General features: G+C 40.4%; 1 protein-coding gene across 1 annotated transcript in view; it reads left to right on the top strand.

The window, feature by feature from the left end:
* KIF26B (kinesin family member 26B) overlaps nt 1-24310 on the top strand; it is a 309916-nt gene that overhangs the window by 170739 nt on the left and 114867 nt on the right. The gene's annotated exons all lie outside the window — the stretch shown is intronic.

Raw genomic sequence — 24310 nt, 5'->3', positions numbered from 1 at the left:
AGTGTAAAACAACCTCTTTCACTAAAAGACCTTCAAGATCCACACGTTAGCTTTTATGTGGCCTGACTGGTGAACCTGAAATGCTGCCTATACCCCCATGCAATACAAAATGTCATAGGTCTGCTAGGGACTGTAGCTTAGAACAGCATGTCTGAGTAGCCAGATGGCCGTCACACTGTTACAGCGCTGTCATGACTTACTAGCTATTGCTGTGTTCATGCCTGTCAAATCAGAGCTATGCTCTTATGAAGCAAAAACTGCATCAGCTAATGAAGCAAAGGATGCATCATTGCAGTAGGCAGAGCCAAAGTAGTATCAAATGGTAAGAGTTCCTGCAGAACAGGATGTATGCTGGCACATCACCAAGTGGTGGTGAGTTGGTGTGTTAAGCAGCAGTTACTGCAGAACAGAAATAACTTCTGGATGAAGTTCACACTTGTTTAGTTCACTGTCTCTTTATAATGCGCAGCTTGCAGCTTCTGAGGAAATGCAAGAAATTCTGGGCGGGCCAGGCATAAACACATCTTCTGACTGCTAGTACAGCACTGCGTGCTTCATTTGATCTAGGACTGTTGAGTAAGTAGCAATCCATGCATCATCAGCTTGGCCAGTCAAGTGGTGCACAGTGTCCTCCTGGCCGAGACTGGTGGCTGCACACTGGCTGTTCCCTAACAGACCAAGGCAAGGGAAGAAATACCCTGCAGAAATGTGCATGCAAGTCCTCAGCTAGGTTGGAATGGCATTTCTTTAACTGTCTGGATTTAGTACCAAGGTTTGCCGTTTTAGTAACACAACTGTAGTTAGTGTAGTAACACTAACTGTGTTAAACTGTGAACAGCACTTGACTGCCTTTCTTCTTCTTGTTCCTTAAGGTTTAACCTTCATTATTTAATACTCTAGTTCACAATAGATTTTTCAGCAAACAAATTATCCAAAATTTTGATAGAAATGAAAAAAAGCTGCAAACATTAGATGGAACAAAGATCTTCATTTTGGAAAAAGCTTTTTTGTTGTTGTTTGTTTGTTTGTTTGTTTAAACAACAACAAAGCCCAGATTCCTTTATCAAAAGGACTTCTGCAACTTAACCAACTGCAATAGAACAGTTGCTTGAATATATCAGCTTTATCTATTACAGTTTGCCACCTCATAGTTATAGACAACTTCAGTCAAATTGGAGAAAAATTTTGTAGACCTGGAAGGTAGGATCTAAAAAAACCTTAGGAGATTTTTTTACAGAGACAGAGACTAGCACATGAAAGATAAAACTTGGCATGTATCTGAAGGTAAGTCAGAGGTTAGTGACAGTGAGCACAGGCACAGGCTATGTCGCTAACATTTGGAATTTGTAATATAAATGGCTGGAACAGTCAGGTTTCTGGTAGAGAAAGAAATGTTATGCCAGCAGAAGAGAATATTTGGTTGATCTTTTGACCCACTATTAAATAGTGATAAAAACATTAAGACTGTCAGTGGAGAACAAGGTCCTTCACTGATGGAGTAGTCAAGGCTCTTCTGAACTTTATAATCTTTCTGGCATACTCTGACATCGTAGGACCTGGGAAAGGATCTGTTCACTTGTCAGTTAAATTTGGATCCAGTAAACTTATCCTTAAGTAGTGCTTCATCAGAGTGGGGGTTGTTTTTCTGACAAATGTTTTCCATTAACCACCAGGGCTACTCAGCAGATGAGTATTTATGTCACCATCTCTCATTTTGCCAGGCTTGTGATTTGCTTTCTCTTGCTACTTACGTTGCAGAGGTCTCTGCCTAAGATTTATTTATGTAGATGCACGCTGAGGCTGTGGGAGGAATGGGACAGGATGCTCCTTGGCCTTCACACGCTGGAAGGAGAGAAGTCAATTCACGCTCCCTCTTTACCTCTCCAAGGGTACAAAGCATCCCAATGGATAGAGAAGGGGATAAGGATATGTTCTTCACTCACTCTCTTGACATATGCTGTAGCCACTGAAAAGGATTGGTTCTGTGGGAAGTAAGATGTACCCCATAAATGTGTTGTGCCTGCTCCCCAGTCCTTGCCTCTATACCCATTTCCCGAGTCAGTGTGATTCAGAGCCATCTCCTTAGCATTCCAGAGCTCTTAATGGTATGATCCAAAGCCACTGATACCAGCAGTGAATCCCTGTTGTTTCAGTGAGGCACTGCCTCACTGACTACTCAAAATAAGTATTTTTATTAAATACTAGCTGATTATTAAGAGCATTAATTGCAGCAGGACACTGCTGTTATTTTTTAAAAGTCAGTTGTTTTTTGGTTTTTTTTTTTACAGCCAGCACTTACAGAAAGCACCATGGTGATGGAACCATTGCATTTCTAAAAAATAAAGTAGGGCAGTAGTGAGACATAATTATGCCTACCTTGTTATTGGAACTAAAATATACAGCACTGAAAATACCGTACTTGGAAAGAAAGTTGATTCCTAAATATCAGCCTATGAATTGTCTCAAATGTACTGGCTTGAGCACAATACATTGTTAATAGTATTTAAGCCAGATTTTAGGTATTTAGATGCTTAACATTCAGTAGCTTTAGATACTACTGAAACCATGTGCAAACCATTCAAAATTGGGCCCCTTTATTACTGTGAAAGTGAACATTTTACTAAACCTTGAAAGAGGGAGCAATGAATTTAAAAACAAAACAAACCAAAACCCAAACCAAAACCCTAAGTGAACACAGTTTCAAATGGAGGAGAAAGCCAGCTCTTAATCCTGTTTGTGGGCTTTGCTCCAGTTGGGCTAGCCATGTGGGTAAGGGAAGCAGGATTTGGCACTGGGAAGCAATAATGCTGAAGAAGGCATAGGAACAGAGAGATGCAGTATGCAACAGCTAAACCGTATTCTGTATTTCCAGAAACACTGGGATGCAGAAAGGAGAGTTCCTCTCTCCAGTGTTACAGTGCAGGAACATGGGGGATACTGGCTGCAATTTTGTGACTGAGATTGAGAAATCAGGGAGTTCAGAGGAGGGGATTAAGATTAATTAATGAGTTCTAATAAAAAGGACTAAATGTGTATAGTTTGGCTAATGGTGACTAATGTGGCCTGAGGGATAGAACAGCCCACAAATATTTGAGGGATGTAACTCCCCCAAAGAGGGACAGAAAAATACTTATTTAGCATAAAGGATAAGTTGTAGTTATAAGTAAATGGAGGAAATAAAACAAAGAAAACTTAATCTGAGTATTGGGAACAATTTCCTGAATGAGAGTTCAGTTATTACCCCCTGGAATAATCATCCCAAAGAAGTGTGGGAGCCTGTTTTTCCCCTGTATTAAACACTTGGCTGGAAAAATACCACACACACAACTGGAGCAATCTTAGTCTTGGCATGAGAGAAGAGAGGAGGTCTAGGGGTCCACTACCCCTAGGGTCTCTGAAGGAATAACATGTTCCTGGACCTGTTTTTCTTTCCTGATGTTTGGGTTTTTTCTTTTTCTCTTGAGAAATCAGTTCACATTTCACAGTATGTCAGCAGATATACCTGTATAGATGCTGCTGCCCTCGGCAGGATGATGCCCTTGTGTCATGGCAGGCTGGCCCCTAGCTGCCTGGGGAGCTGCTCTGCAGGAGAGGACCTGGGGTCCTGCTGGGCAGCAAGCAGGCACGGCCTGCCATGTCCCCTGGCAGGGAGGGAGGGCACCAGCATCCCGGGCTGTGCTGACAGGAGCAGAGCTACAGGTCAAGGGAAGTGATTATCCCTCTTGGCTCAGCACTCATTAGACTGTGAACAGCTTGGGGCATCCCAGAGCAAGAGAGGTGAACAAGCTGGAGGGACCTCCACGGGGGCCACCAAGGCCCTGGTTTGAGCAGGAGGGTGGACTAGAGACCACCTTTCCAACCTGAATTATCCTGTGATCCCACACAGTATCAGTCTGGTTTTGCTAGAGATGGTGATGTGCATCAGACAACCTTTGGAAGTTTTTGTAAGAACAGTTTATTCCAGTCTGTTTTATAGAAGAGTATGAAATGATGTGCAAGCTTAGGAAAAAGATGATGAATATTATTGTGGAGGTGTTTGTGGGGTTTTTTTTGTTTGGTTGGTTGGGGGTTTTTTGTTGGTTTTTTTGTTGTTTTTTTTTTTTTTTAAAAACAGTAAGCATCACTGGCACCTTGCACACCTAATAATATATACAGTAATAATGTCTTTTTTTCTGTTGATTAGGTCTTCACATTTTTACTTTGAACAGAACCTGTGCTATTGGGCTACGCTGATACACTTTTTTCCTGGGAAAGAAGGGAGCCTCAGAGAAATTGTAAACAACATTGAATCCTTAAGGCAGTTCTGCCTGTCTAAGCCACAGTTGTGTCTGAGGAGTGTGTGGCTTCCCCACTGTCCTGGTGCTCCCTCAGTGACATATTTCTGATGCTGCTTTCAGTCGCATCCCCTTTGTGTTGGTGATGCCACTGGCAATGCCTTTCTTCTGAGTGGACTGCGGTGTGCTTGCTGCACATGCTGTATGCCATGTGATGCTACTGGGAGCTTACACAAATGCCATCACTTGAGGTTCTTGCAGTCTTAGGGAGATGGTGTGGTGTTGCTCAGAGCATCTCTTTGCTGCTAGGAGGACATGCTTTGCTTGCTCTGACATTCTGCCCCTTGTGCAAACATTTATACCAAGGCCAACTGAGTTTTAAATGCTTTAACATCTGAATTTTATGGAGGTGTAAACAATTAATGAGTTTGCAAGGTAGGGAAAAATCAAGCCTCAGGTCCTCGGGCCTACATGGTATATCATCAACTCTGAGCAGGCTCCATTGTTATTTGGATAAGGAGACACGCAACAGTGATTCTAAAAATCTCAGGAGAGTTTTTGCAAACACGCTTAAATCAAACTGTAGTTAGAGAAATGAAATTGAAAGTCACGTTATGGCAACAGCTGGGAGAACATTAATGGGCGGAGGGGAAGATAAAAGAAAGGACCATGGTGGCACAGAAAAAGAGAGAGGGGACACAAGGAATCATTCCTCATCACACTTCTTGGCTACACATTGATTTTATGCCATGGTTTACTGACCGCTCTCCTCCTTCCTTCCACTTGTTGTGCTAACATAACTCTTCATGGGTCTGTGTTGTAAATTGCATCATTGGTAGGGTAAAAAGGCAGCTCTTCAGGGGTGTGCTTACTCTCCCAATCAGCAGGACAGCAGAGGTAAATGCAGTTCATCTTGGCTGTTACATGTGAGCCTTGGCTTTTGCACTGAAGTAGTTGGACTTGCCCTTTCCATCAGCCATTTCAACAGCCCAGGTTTGCATGTATACAGGAGAAATACGTGCTACAGCTGTTTATGTTTAAGTGTACTTTGCTATGTAAATTACATTTAGCTTGTTTCATTACAGAGGTAAAAATTACATTCTGTGCATGTGTGCATAGAAAAACAGTGTACATTTTAAAGGCTTATCCTCTTCAGCTCTCTGCAAGGGAATTCTTGAGTTATGGGTTAAATGGGGTCCCAGCAGGTGTTTGCATCTCCCTCTCTGCCTCTCCCAGATACACACATGCTGTGCACCTTGCCCTTTCACAGCCACAGTCACATGTTGGACGGCATGGAAGAGAGAAATGGATACAGTTTCTTTCAGAAAGCTGCAGGGAAAAGCTTGTAAGCTGCTATTCAAAACCTCCTATAAATGAGAAACCTATTGCTAATGCAGGTATTGCGTGGGGTGGGAAGTTACCATGAAATTCAGCTGAGATGCCCTCTCAGATGAAGTCTGTTCAGCAGCGGTAGCGTGTGCCCGGGGAATCATGACTCTTCCATTCCGTGGGGCTTTGCACCATCCCTGTGGATTTGGGGCTCTTTATGGCTGTCTTTCTTCACCTCCATGCTGTTGCACTTCCATGAGGGAAGCTGCAGCTCTAGCTAGGAACATCTGAGAAAAACATTTTATTATCAGACATGAAGAAAAGTTTCTTGCATTTGATTATCTAGCCATAATGTAGTAATGATAATGATGGAATGGAAGGCAATGTAAGTAATGTGATTATGGTTATTTAGATGGTGAATTGGAGGAGTTTTATTACCTTCTTTGCTTCCTTTATAACTTTCAATATGCCCATTTAAAAAGTATAATCAAAACAATACGTTTCCTTGGTTTATACATTAGTCACTATGAAAAGTTCCTAGCGTTGAGATATGCAGATGTTTTTTCATGAAGGGAAGGCTTAATATTGCATGTGAAAGATGTGACTAAATGGGTCTTTCTCTTTTTTAATCAGCATACCAAGAACTAAATGGATAAAAACCAATAAAGCATTACATTAACCAATATTCAGTTATTGTAATTCGCTATATTTATTTATATTTTTATTAGCTGACCTAACTTTTATCCTTTCAGCTTTTTTCTCCTATTTCAACAGTAATTTGTCAATTAGCAGACTTTTAGTTTTGTATTTAATCAGGATAAATAGTGGGACAAATTTCAAGCTCTCCATGGACCAGCTGCTATGAAATCATACAGAAGTATGTGAAGCGACAGTAACTTAGATTTCCTGAAAATTTGCCCCAGATGTGTTATGCACAGTTATATGTTAGTGCCTAAATTATCTTTTTTTTTTTCTTTGAGGTTTGCAAAGTTTCTCTGTGCCATTGTATTTCTGGATATGTGCTACTTCTGATCTATACACCTGAGCAGCCTTGGGAGAAGCAGGCAGTGGTTGGTTGGGGTAAAGCTCCACAAACTTGGGTAGTATCCACACAATTCCTCCTTTAATTCTCATCAGGTTAGTAACTAAAGCTGTATGAACAGTTGTTTTTTTAGTTTGGCATCAGAAATGGAAGCAACAAAATTCTGGTTTGAGTTAGACACAACATTCTTTTCAATCTGATACAGACAATTTTATTTCTTTTTCCATGTATGCTAAAGCTTAAAAAAATTATGCATATGTGGTTTTAAGGCACTGAAATGTTTCACTGGTCTTTTTGAAATTCTAGTATATCCATTCATCCTAAACACTGTTTGTGACCAAAGCTACTAGCCAAATTCTGACCCCTAACCTAGAAACCTAAGAAACTGAGGACCACATCCTGCTCTGTGTTCCATGTCTGTGCTAGTAGAGAGAAATGGTAGAGGAGCATGTTAGTGCTCTGCACCAGCAGCTCTGGGCAGTACTGTAGCACTTGCAGGCTAAGCTGGGGTAGCGGCTAATGAGCCAGCTGGTATACCACAATCTTAAGGGACCCTTCCAGGGTTCCAGCTAAATTGTACATAGATAGCTGATGCTTCACTTGTTAGCTTTTGGACAGAAAAGTGCTCCTTTGCCAGGGAGCAGCTATGTGTACTCTGCCTCCCTGAAAGTGTATATTCCTGCCCTGAAGAATTCAGACCAGTGTTAGTGGCTAGTGCCTGTAAATACGACGCACTGACTGCCGCCCTCATCTCTGAGCTTGCCATTTGCAAGGAAAGGCCTATTTTCCCCTTAGCTTTGGAATGATTTAGATATTATGTAGGCTTAATCTCCATGGCACTTTCTTACTCTAATTCAACCTGCAAGGATTTATGTAACCATCATTATTACAGACTAATTAAAAGTAACAGTCTTCAAATGGTCACACATACTTCTTTATACTTCCTTTGCTTGTGGCGATGTGACAGACGGTGTTCAAGCATCCAGAATAACTGTGCTTGCTTCCTGTTATATAAGATGACTCCTTAAAATAGACTACTGAGATTTTTTTTTTGTGCGTGTTGGTGCTTTTTTTTTTTTGTCTCCCCAACCACCTTCACAATATCACAGCACTGTCCTCATATAAGCCAGTGTGACTGCCCTTCTGCTTCTGCTGTAATTGTATTTAATCTTGGTGGAAAAGAACATGAAAATAAGCTTTGTTTTTGTCATTCTACTTTTTTCTGTGGCATCAGATAGAGAAGGGGAGATGGCATGGTCACATGCCCTCTATTTATATTCCTTTAATAACCAAATGTGGTGTTGTAGTTCTTGTGATAGTGAGTTTATCTGCAGCAATGGGAGCCAGCATCTCTGTGCTTGTAAGCCATTTTTACTCCTCACCAAGTGTTCAAGGGCTGATGCAATTCAGTCATGCTTGAAAAAATTCTGCGTCTCACTTGGTAAATAATGATAGTGTAATCATGTCTGCTAACACACACTGTGGTAACCCCAGTTTGTCTGGCCACCCCACCAGCCAACTTGCCTGAAAGCCTCCTAACAGTCGTATTGACAAGCTCCATTCACGAGCTGGTTGCCTACTGTTAGGGCTTAACATTAGGGCTTTCTGTAATCTCCTCCTTCAAGAGAATGAGTATTTTCTGCTTCGCCTTTCTTCAGCAGCAATACAGGGTGTACATACTGGTGTGGGATCAGGTCCATAGATAAGAATCCCTTTACTAACTCGGAAAATGCCTGTTCCTGAAATTTGTCCAGCCCCTTAAGGTCCCATTAATCTCAGTAGGAGCTAAAGGCATGCAGCACACATCACAGGAGGTGCTTAGGCACCTGCAAAACTGAACATGGATAGCAGATTTATCATGCATTCAGAGACAAGTGATCTTTGCATTTAATTTGATCAGAGTGTGTTTCCATGCAGCGTTAGAGATGTGAAATACAACCATGCAAAAAGGCCCCGCAGATACACTGTTTCTCCTGGTAGGAAATGCTGTCTAATTATGTGTCACATGGTCCATGGGTCTTCTTTCCATACCTTCATTTTCAGAGGTAGATATCTATAACAGAAAATAAATCAAAAGAGGAGTATAAATGTTCTCTAGGCTGGGGAACAGAATGGCAAATGAAAGTCTAACTTAGTGCAGTGGGCAGGAGCTAATAATAGAGTAAGGACTGTAACATCACCCCCGAATGGGCATCAGCATGTTAGTGATGAGCTGAGTGCTTTTCATCCGCCTGCTGTGTTTCCAGTATTATTTGATTAAATGAATCAATGGGACAGTAACCAGATAAAACAAAAAACGGGTAATACGACATACATGTAAAATAGCTGCAAAAGCACATAATGAAATGAAAGAAAAAAGAAGTCAGTGATATTGATGACTGAAGGAGAGAGATCTGTGGGATGGTAGCTTTGCCTGGTGCAGTGTTGTGCTGTCCCAGCCCACATGTGAAGCAGCATCATGATGTTTGCCCAAGCTAGCAGGGCCCCGAATTGACTCCCTGTCCTGTGTTCCACAGCGCTTCTGTTCTTTGGCTTGTGTGTGCAGGACTGGTGTGGGTGTTGATCTGTACAGGGGAAAGTGAACTGGCTCTATTGCATGTATGTGTTCCCACATGTATAAAGCAGTCATTTTTGTTGTGGGGCATATTTCTTCTTGCTAAAATAATTGTATCAGTACAGCTGCTCTTGTGTAATTGCAATTTTATCATTCAGTGGTACTTTACATTATATTCCCCTATTCCCCTTGCAGTTTGGGAATAAACTGTACCAGAGTAAATGCCTTCACACTGAGAAGGTTATTTGCTATAGCTATACTGCTGAAATTACAGTGGGATAACCTACGTTTAGACAGGGACAAAAAAAAAAAAGTATTTATATGGCATAAGTATAAGTTAAGGCTTGTCTGTCTGTCTGTATCAACTTTACAGTGCTTTTGCACAGTAGATACACAGAGTATTCCTATTGCTTTTCCACTGAAGCACCATATCAGGAAGAAGAATAAAATTTATATTTAGAAATTTAATGAAGTATATCTTGTGGTGTAAAAAGGTTTTGTTACTAGCTACTTTAAGCTAAAGTATCCCCCCCCCGCCCTTGTAACCTTCTGAGTTGTAACATTCATTCTTGAATGACTGCTTGAGCGGGGCTACTTCAGTGATGCACACGGTTTATGGTGATGTTGCAAGTGGGCAAAACGAAGATTTACTAAAAATAACCTTGCTTCTGAGAGCATGGGAGGCCGTGCGGCTGTGTGCAAAGCTGTGCAGAGGAGACCCTGGCTGCTCTATCAGCCTCACTCTTCACTATAAGTCTGATGGGCCCTGTTAAAGCCAAAGGACTGGTTTTAAACTCTGCAGCTTGGTGAGAGGGTGCAGGGTGGTATTTTTGGTTATGAGAAAGGAAAGTGCTGTGACATGCTGGTATCTGCAAGCAGCCTTTTAGGGAGGGCTGATTGAAATCTATGTTTGCTGGGTGTTAGGACACAGAAGAATCAGGGTGGGAGGATGAAGGAAGAGTCTGCCTGAGGCTCCTCAGAGAGTACTGCACAGTTTTGTTTTGAGCCCAGGAGGCCTGAACTGATAAAGCTAGACAGCCTAACTAAGTCCCAAATGGATCAATATCTTACAGATAGAATGATGTTTTCATTTTGATCTGAAGCTTCAACAGGAGAATGTTTTACTCTGGAGCAGCTGGAGGGTCCTTTAACACAAGGAGGTGGCCCCAGACGTGCCAGATCAGTTGGACAACTGAATTTTAACTACACTACCCACTCAAAAAGGTTTCCATCCTCTCTTGTTTAAATCAGATAAACCCATTTTGAGTGAGAGAGAGTGTGACATCGGAAGCTAAATTCCAAATTTTATTTTCTGGCTAACCATTGTGTTAAGGGGTTTATGGTTATTTAAAATGACCGGTACACTGGATGTGTCAGGGTGATCAAATTTTCAGAATGGAAAACAAGGGCTTCTCTTGCTGCAAACACAGGGTGAGGGAGGATTTGGATTGCTTGTGCCTTGCTGCAGGTAGCTGTAGTAGGGCAAAAGGAACAAATTAATCTCTCTGTTATCTTCTCGTCTGGAAAGAAAAGTATATTCAAATTTTTCTGTACGCAGGATGTGCTTTTCCAGATAATCAACAGCCCAGACTGCAGGGCATCAACATGCACAATTGATTTTCTCAAAAAAATGCAAAAAGCTACACTGCTATAATTCTAATATCAGCTGATGGGTTTTGGACTCCTTCCCCAAGGCCAAACTGATTCCTTGTAGTACTCTAGGCCTTCTTCCTTAAAGCCCTTAATCTGAAAAAATGTCCCATAAAGATGAACCAGCATTCTTGAAGAGGAAGCACAGTGAAAGAAGTTTGACTAGAAAGCTCTATCCATGGAAATATGAGGCAACCTGAGCTTAGAAGATGGACAATTCTGGAAGATTGCATCCATCTGCCTCTTGTAAGTAGGAAGAAAGAGAATGCTTCAGTTTCAAAGATCAACAGTAACAAATTGTGCAAAACTGGATTGATTTTCTTGAAGTAGCTGTATAAAACCATTTAAGATATTTGAATCATAAACTCTTTGGTGGTGGGTTTCTCAAGAATATGTTGCAACATCATCTACCCTATAATGGGATGCATAAGAACTCTTTGAGCAGTAAACAGCTTCTTCATTCAACTCCATAAAAAGTTAGATGCAACAAAACTATAAGCCTTTGTGTGGTATGGCAGCACAGTAAATAAGGTGACTTTCCCTTGGATACCATCCACTGTCTGTAGGAACTGCTGTGATGCATAAGCTATTTGCTGACCTCTGCTCGTATTTCTCTAATCTGAGGTAGTCCATACTGTGCATCTTCATCTTCAATTTCAGGGGCTGACTTCTACAAAATGCATCATTGTACTCTCTTCATTGCAGAGGGCTTGATTTACCACCACTGAATTCCAGGCTTCTGTTGATGTATTCCTTTCAAAGCAGTAGATATTTACCATTTGAAACTAAGAGTATCACAGTGCTGAGTTTGTCCCAGGTGCTGTCGTTCCCCAGTTCTTCTTCTCCTGCCCTTTGTCTGGTATAAAAGAAATATAGTAAGAAATAGAGGTTTTGTCTTATTCTTAGGGTGCTATATGACAGGACCCACATTGCAGCTGTTTGTTACAAAGAAAGATGGTAGGATCTGGCTGCAGGCTGTCCTGCATCTTGCTTCCTGTGTTCATAAGCTTTTTCTGTATAACAAATGGGAGAGCAGGATAAAAATGTATTGTAGAACCATATAGGTGTACTTTGGCAACTATAAGAATTTCTGAGGTAGGTTTGTAGAGAAAAAGTACCGGAAATGTTTTCCAAGCCCAACAGAAAACTCTGTCCATAGGATTCCTAGCTTGATGTTCTGGTTTCCTGACTGTGGGTTATTTATTATGAAGGAGGTAGATGAACCAATTTTCCACACCTTCTCATCAAAGAATGAACTTCACAGAGAAGTTATTCTGCTCTGACGAAGGCAATGCAGTGGCCTGATCTCTTGTGTCAGGGAGCTGCATTACTAAGTGAGAGGTCTCTTGGAAGGGTAATTTTGTTCCTGTTTTTTCAAGTTTTCTCTCAGTTGTTGGTAGAGGTAGTTTTTAGCCTGCTGTTTGTTTTGATGATGAGGACTGGGATTTTTAGAAGCATATGCTTTGTACCAAGAAGCTGTAACACAGGGGATGTGCCTTTTGATAGGATTGCACCAAGCAGTAGGTGCTGTGGGTCAGGAACCTACAGGTCGTTGGAGAGGGAGGAACCAGAAGACCCCAGTGCTGAGAGAGCTGACCTGGCTTTCAGTAGGCCAGCTGTCAAGGAAGAAAAGCTTCCAGTGTTTATTGAGTATGATTTGCCTTATGAAAGACATGGAACAGAAAGTTTGTCATGCTCCTAGCCCTTCACTAGAGAATGGTGGAGAAAGACAATAGGATGGCAATAGGAGAGCTCAGAGTTACAGCTGAATCTCCCTGCTTAGGAAATGAGCTTTCATCCTGACTGCACCGAGTGAAATATTCGTGCCTACCTCTCATTAGAGTAAACAGCAATATGCTGGCCTGCAGGTGATAAAAATATATCACAACAGCAAGGTCTGTATCCAAAAAGAAAGAAGAGGATTAGTTTTCTATGCATTTTAAGAAGGAAAAGAGTTTTCTAGCTAATATTTTCTGGCTGCTTGCATTTGTCATACCTACCATGGACCCATGAGGCTCAGAGACGGCAGTCCCTTTGGTGGTCTGGAAGAGCAGACAAGACCCTTGCCAATTCCTCTGATTTCCTTCCCCCCTGCACCCATCAGTGTCAGCAGTATTTTATCAATATTGAACATGCTTTACTGGCACTTTATTCAGGTGGAACAGAGGTGATTTGTTGATAATATCCATATTCACACAAAAGAGGTTGAGATCTAAGTGAAATCAAACAGCAAATACGTTTCTCTGTCTTCTGTATATGTGACAAGATGCATTTAGAGAGACACTTTTGGCATAAAATTTTGAGCCATTGTAAATAACTTTTCATTTTTAGAGGTATTTTAAAAAAATTACTGTTGCTAAGAAATAAAAATACATGTCAAATACTTATTCAGTTTATCAGTATGCTCAACTGTCTGAGGAGTGCCCTCAGAACTGAAAATTAATTGGCTTTCACTGAAATTTGTACAGGTAATAAGCAAAAAGCTGCAGATTAAAGGCTTTACATCTCATAAATTCTGCTTGTTGGTGCCTGTGCCACACGTCTGTACAGTTCACTTATTTCTGGCAAAGTCTTACTACTTTGTGTGGTATATTTAATTTCATGTTGTTTTTTATTTCACTTTACTGGAAATAGGAAAACAAGAACAAAAGGTTTGTTTAAAAAATAACAGTAATTGCCAAGAGTAATAGTGTTTTCCAGTTTTGTAATTTTTTGTAATAATTCATTCTGCAGCATGATTAAAGTAGGTTAAATATTAAGGTCAGCTCCCAAAGGGCGTGGGGTCTGAGCTGGCAGAACGCTAAGCATTCCTGCAAGAGGCTGGGCACATAGGACTTCCCCTGCAAATGGTAGGGTTGTGTAGAATTGCTTCCTGAATCTTCAGTAGATAGAGATAGAAGGTCTTATAACAAAACATTGAAGGTGACTTGGGTGAAATTTTTGTCAAAATTTTTCCCCAGCAAGAAATGTGGATTTCATTCAAATTAAACCACTTCTGCTTGATTTAGCTTATGTCCTCCCAGAAAGTAAACAAGAATCAAGAAATTTTTTAATGTGTTTTGGTTACACCCTTGCAAAAAGAAGTAGTTATTAACTTTTTCAGTTTGAAATTGTAGTTTGACATTTGCTTCAATTATATTTAAATTAATATTCTAAAAATGAAAACTTTAATTTTGGATTGAATAAATTGCTGAGACTGATGCTAAGTGATTTTGCTGAAACTTTTCAGAGAAAAGATATTTTGAAAGAAAAAGTAAAGCATAATGTTTTACTGCTTTCAGAATTGTAGTAACATTTCTTTCATAGCATCATTGGATCAGAGGGGCTGGAAGGGGCCTCAGGATGTTTCTAATCCAACCCCCTGCTCAAAGCAGGCTCAGCTCTGAGGTCAGACATGTTTCCCAGGATTTTATCCATTTGGGTCCTAAACGTCCCCAAGGACAAAGACTGCGCAACCTTGCTTGGCTGTCCTCAGGGTGTAAACACTTTTCCTTATACCCTGTCCAGACTTCTCTTGTTTTGACATATGCCCATTAGCTCTTGTTCTCCTTCTATGCCCTGGTTTGAAAAGCCTGACTCCGTCATCTTGATACCCTCCTCATAGGTACTGGGGGGATGCTGTTTGGCATCTCCCAAACCACCGTAACTATTTGTGTGAATCTGCTGAAGAGATCTAGATTACATTACTATTTGCCACTGTTCATGAATTTCTTTGCGCTTCAGCATCGCTCCATGAAGGTGGGATCATAAAATTTCTTTCTTTTGTTTTGCCTGTTTTGCTTATAAGCTGTTGGGGTTGGACTGATTTTAGCATGTGTGCAGTCTGTTAGGAGGAGGACTTCGGTCTTGGACCTTAGCATATTATACATAGTAATGGTGTGGTAGTCTCCAGGAGCTGAAACAACTTGTCTCAAAGAATTGTCACTATCTCATGGTGGTGACTTGAATAAGTACAAGACAAGACTAACAGGAACTCTTAGAGGAAATATTTTTTACTACAACAGGAGTTTGCTTGTCAGAGCTGGGTTTAAGTGGATTGAATTTCAGTGCATCTGTGTTGTCAGAATAGTTTACCATTTGTGTGCTGGTGTTATTTTAAATGTGCTGGCTTCCAAAATATTGATGAGGCAAAAAACCCAGTAAAGCTTACCTGCCTTTTGGCCTTTTTATGTATCTGTTTAATTGTTCTGCCAACCAGAAAGTTAAACAATGACAAAATGGACTGTGAATCTGTGTGCTGGCTGCTTTTCCTCCTGGTGTTATGAGAGGTTTTTGCTGAATGGGACAGAGATGAAGTAAAATAGCTTTCCACACAGTGTGTGGTCAGGCTTTAGCATCCAAGGTAATAGAATAACTGTAATCGTATAAGCTCCATAAAACTTACAGTTAAAGAAATTGCTTTATGTGATTTTAAGGACTGTTATTAAATGGCCAGTGGTTTGTGGGCCTCTCATTGCAAAGCTTCTGTTAGTCATGTTTTTGAGTTGTCATAACTGTCATTACTTCTTGCTCGTGAGGAGAGTCAGCTAGGGGCTGGCTAACCAGGAGTTCTGTCCCATGGTTTAAAGATTGCTAGGTTGTCTCAGAGATGGGGAAAATCTGTTTGCCAGCCATCCCTGGTGGTACTTTCAGGAGAAGACAGTGTAACTGCACATCTATGCCACTAATATTTTCCAGCTAACACTTGAAGACTGACAGATCTGCGTGTTTCTTGCTTTATGTAATAACAGTACAAATATAAAACAGTGCACATCTCCTTCCTTATTACTTAGTGGCAATGCTGGCATCTTGCGATCTAAATCTTTAGTATAGACAGGCAATACTTCTTAACACCCAAAGCTTGAGCTGGACGGAGCTTGTTTCTGACCTTTCCTTGAAAGATACTAGTGCTTTTGCCCTCAGCTCTGTGCGACCAAAATTAAGGCTACTCTGGTCTCTGGTTGTCGGTCTCCTGCGTATGCAGTTTTCCCAAGGGACTTGAAGACACATTGCCAAGTAACTGTGGCAGTAATGGGTAAGTGCTTACATTTGAAATCATTTGAGTTATAGTAAATGTAGCTGGTTTTCTTCCCGTATTAAACTAGTGCTAAACATCTGATTTTATTTTATCCAAGTATAATGGTTCAGCTTGCTTCATGCATTAAGCATGTAGTGACACATATGCAACTCATCCTCAGAGCTTTCCAAGAACGAGATAATGCTGTGAGCACTGTCATCTGTCTGAGTACCATTTCTTATAAAAGCATTTTTCAGAGAGAAAAATAAGCTAGGTTAATAATAGAAACAACCTCTACCCACTCTTTAAAAAAATTGACTAGTGATTTGTCTTCTGTGTTTGAGTGCTGAACATGTAAAGAAAGGAAAGAAAGCAGAAATGATCTTTCTCTAGCTAAATGTATCAAGCTATTGAGTCAAGATGTACTTTTCTTGATGGGTACTATTGAAGGGCAAGGGTATGATTTCTTGTAGAAATTCCAAATGTGATAGTTCACTTGATTTGTTACTTTTTTGGCCATTACCTCTGTGCATGAGAGCTAATTAATGATCCTGTTGCCAAAGACAGAAGGACATCTGTCACTGAATCAGGGTTTTCCAGGATCTTTTAGGTTAGGTAAAAAGATCTTTACTGGAATACAGTGATACCTGGTGAAGAGAATCTTGTGGATCAAACAGTAACGACATGAGAAGTGGTTTGTTTCGTATCTTGTCATATCCTTCTCGAAAACTGGGAGTTTCACCCAAATAACAGCTGTGTAGAATGTGAGTCCTCTGTCCTGCAATATGTACTTGTGTAGGACTTTGAGCTTCTCATTAAGCTACTGGTCTTCAAGCATATTCATCTTCATTTTGGTGCAACCTAGAAGCAGCTCTGTTGGCAGAGAATTTACACAAATTTGAACTTGTTATAAGAGCAGGTCTGAGCTGTTAATTTCACTGAGATTGCCTGTGTGCAACAAGCCTCAGATTTTGAGACCTGTCCTGAATAAAGTTCAAAGCCTTGTTTGGACTCTGTTAGAACTAAATAGGTTAAAAATAATGAGTTTCTGAACAGTTACAATACAGTTCCAGGGGAGAGCACAGTCACTTAAGGCACTGTGGCCAAAACATCTGAATTAACCACCCAAGAAGTGAAAGATTGCAGCCTGGGACAGCTTTATTGTTGCTATGAAATTGAACGCATACATAAAAATAAAGAGAACAATAAGGGGCAAGTGTTTACTGGGCATTAGAGAGATGTTTATTATACCTTCTACAGCATAAGCAGAAAGCTCAAATTATCTCCAGATTTTAAAGGCATTGTAAAATAATTAAACACAAATACTAAGAATCTTACTGGAACTACAAATCCAGGAAATGTTCCTCTGAGGATTCTTATTTCATTCTTAACGTGTCTTACTAGGCTGCAATGCCACAGCCCTGGGTTTGGCCACACAGAGAATTAAAGTGGAGTAAAGTTGCCCTGATTCTCATTTGTAGCTCATAAGTCCTGTTGGAAGGCAGGGAATGTGGGCTGGGAAGGGCCATAGCAAGCCAACTGCCAGATTTATTGCTCTGTCTTTTTGCTTTCAGTTTGGATGAGAAAAACTGTTCCATGTTGAGGTACAAGAAAAAGCCCTTGGAGGTGGTTCTTGCTCTGCCATGGAGCACGTGTCTCAGGTGGTAGCCATGGTTTGCAGCAGATGGTGGAGAGGCTACCTGGCCCCTTGCAGCAGAGCATGGCTGTTAGCTTGTCGGTTAAACATCTTGTAAAGCTTCTCTGTTCTCTTTGCTTTAGAAGATGCAAAGAAAGGCATGGTACAAAGGAAGCCATGGCTCCTGGCCAGATCATTGGTGTCCAAATAGAAAGATGAGATTTTGCATGAAACTACATTTAGTACCACATGCCTCAGATTTTAAGGTTGGGGAAGTGCTTGCATATTGGGCACGTCAAAGAAAAATGATTTAGAGCACCCTTTGGCACGAGCCAGTTCAGGAGGTTAAATCAGTAGTAGCCAAGCCAAAATAAATGTGAGGAAAGAAGCAAGGGAGGGAAAGGAAGTATGCAGACAGGGAAGTGGCAGGTATGGGGCCTCCCCTTTTGGTGGTAGTACTCAGGTCAACTTGGCTGTAACGTCACCTTAGTGAGCCTGCATCACCTATACAGGTGATTGGGAGAAACAGAATCACTTTTGGTGATGATTCAGAGAAGCTAGGTTACATCCCTGTAATTAGAACATGTGAACATCCCATTTAGTACCCTGTGTCCAGTTTGTATAGGCACCATATAACTGACATAATTCAGTAACTAAAGATCCTGGAGAAGAAAGCAACTGTTGAGTTGACCCTGTGTAACCGAAAATCAAGACTGGCTTTTTTCATAGAAAAAAGCCTGCATGGTTGTAATTTTGCTGTATCCTGTTGGTTTTTACCTTACAGCTACATGAGGACCTATATGATATAATGGCTCATTTTATATAAACCTATTTACCCGAAACAGAAAATACACCATGAACCCGTATTTGCAAACATTTGAGTTGGAAATAATCAAAACTAATGGCAGGCTTCCAGTATATTTTTGTTTGACATTCCATCAGTTAGCTAAAGTACTGTGCAGACTACATTTTACTTAGTAGGTGACAGTCAAGAATTTCTACTTTTTCTACAGGAAGAATTACAGCTGGGGTTTAAAAAAAAAAAAAAAAAAAAATCGGTAGGGCTTTTGTTTTGAGGGTGAGGCTGGGTAATGGTGTCTTTCACTTTTAGGTGCCCAACCTAAAGAGACCATAGGATATGAGTGTTTCACGCTGGGTAGCCAACACAGCTGGTCACAAACATACACGTATTTTATAACTAGTGATATATCTGCACAAATATGCTTTGAGAGTTTGTTTAAGAGACTGGTTTCCAAACTAAACTTCCATCTATTTTCCAACCCAGCACCAAGATACAGCAGGCAAGGTAGTTTTGGGTAAGTAAAGATAGTGTTTTAATTACTAGGGAAGATCATGAATCTCCTTTGGGCTTGTCAAACCAGCACATCCTCTGGTAAGCCATCCCTTGCAACATACAAAGTTCATACCTTACTCCTTGAACGGTGCACCCAGTGGAGAGTATGTGTCTTATAAAATGAAATTTATACCTCCAAGTAAAGAAGAAAAATAAATCTTTAGTTTTAATGAAAATTGTAAATATTTATATTAAAGTTAGCTAGTACATGACTGTTTAGCCTCCACAGCTTGAGAGCCATTTTCTTTATGGAAAATATGATATGAGAGTGAGCATATTTTCAATTTTTATTTTGACACAGAAACTGATACGCCCGCTCACTGGCCCCTATGATCTGGAATTCAGTTTCCAGGGGTGATAAGTACTCGATGCATCGTAGTGTAATACGAAACTCCAGTAATGAATAATTATACAGAGATATGCACCTAAGGAAATTTCTTCAGATGTCAGTAGTGAAGGGGCATGTCAGCTACTGAAGTGTGAGAGTCAGTGTTACTTACCAATAATGACCTTTGCTGACACAAGTATAAATAATATTTTAAGTATTCACTCAAATGTCTAATCTCCTGAATCTAATAAAGCTGCTGGCCTTACTGACCTCTGCTTTGACAGCGAGTCCTAAAGTTTTAATTTTGCCTTGGATGATGTGTTGGTGAAAAAAGTAATTTCTTTTATCACGCTAAACAGGTGTCCTTTGAATTTTATTAGCAGTGTCTGTTTTCTTAGTTAAATGAGAGGAAGCAAACATGCCATGAGTTGGCATAGCCAGGCTCACTGAAGTTCATGATCTTATATGAATTTATGCCAAATGAGGTCCCAGTCTACTCTGTTCGAGCTGGAGGCATACAAACATTAAGTATGCAGGGAAGCTTTATTTATTGTTCTTTTCTTTAAGTGCTGTATCACACTGTTTGTGGTTTGTTTTTTTTCTCCCCTGACTATTGCTTAGCAACAAGTGGATGTATGGATTTGTTCTCAGTTTCTAAAGTTGCTTTTTGTGAGCGGCCAAGAGTTAATTTAGAAACCATGAATTTTCAAACTGTTCCTTCCACAGTGTTTCCTTATGTACGTTGCACTGTAACCATTACCCAGTGACTTCTCTAAGCAAGGTATTTACAGAGCTTTCCATAATGCATTTTATTTTGTCTAAAGAGTTTCATCAACTTCATTCTTGTATTGCTTATAAGTAGTATGAATAACTTTCTTAGCAGAGATCTTTGCATCACCCTTAGCAGTGCCTTTGTTCTGTGTTAAAAATGGATTATTTAATCCACTTCTGTTCATTCCTCTCTCTAGACAAGTTTCCAGAGAGCATACTTTGCCCCCTCACATCTCAGAATTACCTCTAAGCTGGTTTACTTCCATTTTTTCAATAAATCCCCCAGAGGATCTTCAGCTTTCAGAAAGTTCGAATCAGTCATTATTTGGCTTCCAGTGTAGGGGAATAAGCTCTAAAATGAATGTGTTTGAAAATCCCAGCCTGCCCATGGAGTTTTAAGGGAAAAAATATATCACCATTTCTGCATAGTTGGGAGGTGAAAAGCATTCTGATTGCCCAAAGATATACCTTATTCAAATTGTATTTTAAAAAACAAAAAGCAGAGAATGTCCTTTCAAGAAATGATCTCAGTCTTTGGTATGGATCAGGTGGACATTCAAAGCAGTTCCCCTTTCCTGCCAGCAATCCATCAGTTTTATTTGGATTGAACTTTAATCAGCTTTCTAATGCCCCTCCTGCAACCTCAGATCTTGATCTTGTGATTATTTCCTCTGCCACAAATCTTTTAAGCTTTCAAAAAGTCTCCAGCTGCTTGTTTATTTAGGGACTCTCAGGAAAAAATAATCCAAATTAACTGAAGGTGTGAATCCAAAGCATATTAGCTAAACTGGATTAAATCTGCATTATTTTGGAAGATAATTCAGTAAAATGACATTAAAGTCAATTCTGTTGTGAATGAGCGTATCCACACAGTGGTCTAATACATTTAAAATTACACACTTGAAAAATTTAATTTGGATCAAGTTTCTTGTGTGTCTCTGTGGACACAATCCCTACCACAGCCATACCGCACACAGCAGGGAAGTGGTTTGTGTTGCACTGGAGCTCACTGCGCACCCCTGCATAGTTCATAGCTGTTGTCACTTGGCTCAAGTGGGATATAATGTAACTTGGAGAATGATCAGCTTATTGTCAATACATAAAGCCATGCTGCCATCATTGCCATTTCCATTACTGCAGTAGTATGCATAGTCTCAAGTGGAAATCAGAGTTCTATTACACTAGTGTCCTGGTTTCGGCTGGGATAGAGTTAATTTTCTTTCTAGTAGCTGGTATAGTGTTGTGGTTTTGGTTCAGGATGAGAAGAATGTTGATAACACACTGATGTTTTCAGTTGTTGCCAAGTAATGTTTAGACTAAGTCAAGGATTTTTCAGCTTCCTATGCCCAGCCAGCAAGAAGGCTGGAGGGGCACAAGAAGTTGGGAGGGGACACAGCCAGGACAGCTGACCCAAACTGGCCAAAGGGGTATTCCATACCATGTGATGGCATGCCCAGTATATAAACTGGGGGGAGTTGGCCTGGGGGAAGGGATTGCTGCTCGGGAACTAACTGGGCATCGGTTAGTGAGTGGTGAGCAATTGCACTGTGCATCACTTGTTTTGTATATTCTAATTCTTTTATTATTATTATTGTCATGTTATTATTATTATTGTCACTATTAGTTTCTTCCTTTCTGTTCTGTTAAACTGTCTTTATCTCAACCCACGAGTTACTTCCCCCCCGCCAATTCTCTCCCCCATCCCCGGGGGTGCATGGTGCTTAGTTTCTGGCTGGGGTTAAACCATGAGAACTAGATATTAAATGAAAGCAAATTAGCTGGCTTCTGTACAAAGAGCAGAGTCTAAACAGCTGCTGGCTGGACCAGGCGGGCTATGAACCGCAGCAGCATCAGGTCTCCCAAGGTCCAGCCTGGTGCTTTGCCTGAGAAGTCTGGTGGTCCAGAGAGTCCGCGTGGGAGAGCCAGGCCTCTGACTTGCCTTGAAAAGTAAAATGTGAGAATTTCTAACCTCCTGTGCTAGATCACAGGGCCAAATCAGAATCAGCTGGCATGACCAACTGTGTTGAGAGCAATCCTAGCCACCCAAGCTGAATGATTTTACTTATGCAAGTGTGCTCACAAGAAAGCCACACTGTACATGTTTGTGTCATACTGCAGACTACCTCTGGTTAAAATAACCTTTTCTTCCCAGTTAAATGCTCTGAGAATTACCTGAGACTTATTGCCTCTTTGATCCCCTTCAAAATTCAGTCAAGTCTGATAGGGCTTGTAAATGATTTTCTAGCCTGCCATGAATTGATTTTTCTCTCCTTGGGGAAAAAACAGAAAATCCCATGCAGTTGTGAGAAATAGTTCATTGCTTTTTCATCCATTTTGCCAGTTGCAGGCCAAAAATGTAGAGGAAAATGCAGGTTCTTCCATTTGAATGCAATCTCAAAGGTTATAACTGTCAAACTAGAATATAGTTCCAAGGTTTTGAAAAGGCCAGGTACCTCCAACAATGTTTTTTCTTTAAGAAAATGCCAGCTATGGGCTTGGTTGGGTCAAGAAGTGGTTTGTATTATACTGCTGGCTTTGTAAAAAGAACAGCAAATGCTGGAGAAGCATTTAGTAGCAAGGGGGATAATGGCTCTGTCAGTCAACTTAGAAAATGGCTTTTAGGAAATGTGTTTTCACCCGAGGTGAGTCAATGGGACCAGATGTATGACCAGAGTGGGTGGAGCCATTGCCTATATTTAAGACTGGACTACTGAGCTTGACCACAGGAGTAAATTTTTCAGTGTGTTTGGCTAACATATGTATTTCCAATTGTTGCACTTAGTACAAGATTATGCTTAAAATAATTTTATAGCGAAGCTAAGACATACAGAAAATCTTGATTCAGCATGGACAATGTCATAAAAGCATTAATGACAGAGAGTGTGGAAGCTGAAACCTTTGAATCCTCTCAAACCATTGAAATGTTGCTAGGAAAAGGAGAAATTGGTGCTTTTTGCTTTGGTTTTGACCAACACATTTTGATTATGTTTCCTATGAAAAAGAAAGCAGACTCTTAAAAAGAGAGGGCCACGTGATGAACTGCAGCCTTAGGCTAGAGGGAAGGGGAAGAACAAGGACAAGGAGGTGGTACAGAAACTTTTGAGTTGTAATTCTGTGTCAGGTCAATTAAAATTTCCTAGTGTTTTTCTTTTATTAAAAACTAATCTATCTGGAACTGCTTTTCACTTGCCATAGGCTAAAAGAATACATGCTGGCAGTGCACACAGTGTGCACACAACCAGCTGACATATGGCAACTTCATGCCCAGCAGTAATTTGTTCATGTGTCTGAGGCATCTGATACAAACACAAGGTACTTGCATACTGAATTGAGTGTGTGTGTGTATGTATATGTAGGTTCAATCTTTTTTCCCTGACTCCTTGGGATAAAATAATGTAATTACTTTTATAAATTTCAGTGTTGGATAATGTATACTGATACCAGTGTAATGGAGCTAATTCTTAAAACTTAGGAGGATTTAGAATTATTGGTCTTGACCGTCACACTTCAACAAAGTAAGGAGAGCTACTGTCAGCACAGGCTCCTTCTATACCTACCTTAATTCACAATTTGTCTGCCAAAGCAAACAACATGAAAGTAGCCTCATGAATTGTTATATCCATCTCTCCTTTGAGATGGTGCTCCAGTTGACCTGCTCTGTTTAAAGTGCTCGTTTTACAAAAGGGAAAGCATGGGACATCATGATTAATATTAACATTATCCCTGGTCAGTACAGAACACACAAGTGTTGGAACAAAACAGCTGCAACGAAGGCTGAATGTTGAATTGTCTCTCAAAACAAAACATTTTGCAGAACAAAAGTATGGAAAGTTTCTGTACCAGAAAAGCTTAGCTTTTAAATCAAAGTCTATACAAACTTCAGCATTCTTATCTAAGAATACCATAGTATTAAAACCAGTTGTCATTGTCTTCCCTGCTTTGTGGTTAATGCAGCTGTAGTTGGTATGATTATCTCCATCTCATTGCAAACAGCAGTGTTTTCACTGGTCACTGATTGTTCAGTTTTCAGACTGGCTTATGTTTTAAGAGGTGATAAAAATTTAAAACAGCTAGTGCAAGGCTTCTTACACCTCAGCAAATTCACCTGAGCATTTAATACTAATTAACTTAACAGTGGCTGCTTACATCCAAACATTGCACAAGTATTCATTTTCTAATCAGAGGCTTATGAATGAGACACAATTCTTTGTGAACCGTTTGGTGACTGAACTTAATTTGAGAACAGAAATTGCTGTATAGCTCATTGATTTAATTGGAGGTTTTGGAGCTTTCTTGCAGGCTGAATTGCTTCAACAGATGAGATAGCAACAGAGGCCTGATTGTGACCCTACTTAATGCAGACTGTGTAAATTTGG

The sequence above is a fragment of the Haliaeetus leucocephalus genome, unplaced genomic scaffold, assembly GCF_000737465.1.
Source record: "Haliaeetus leucocephalus isolate CR32 unplaced genomic scaffold, Haliaeetus_leucocephalus-4.0 Scaffold162, whole genome shotgun sequence".
Classification (NCBI taxonomy): domain Eukaryota; kingdom Metazoa; phylum Chordata; class Aves; order Accipitriformes; family Accipitridae; genus Haliaeetus; species Haliaeetus leucocephalus.
This window is presented reverse-complemented; position numbering and strand designations above follow the sequence as displayed.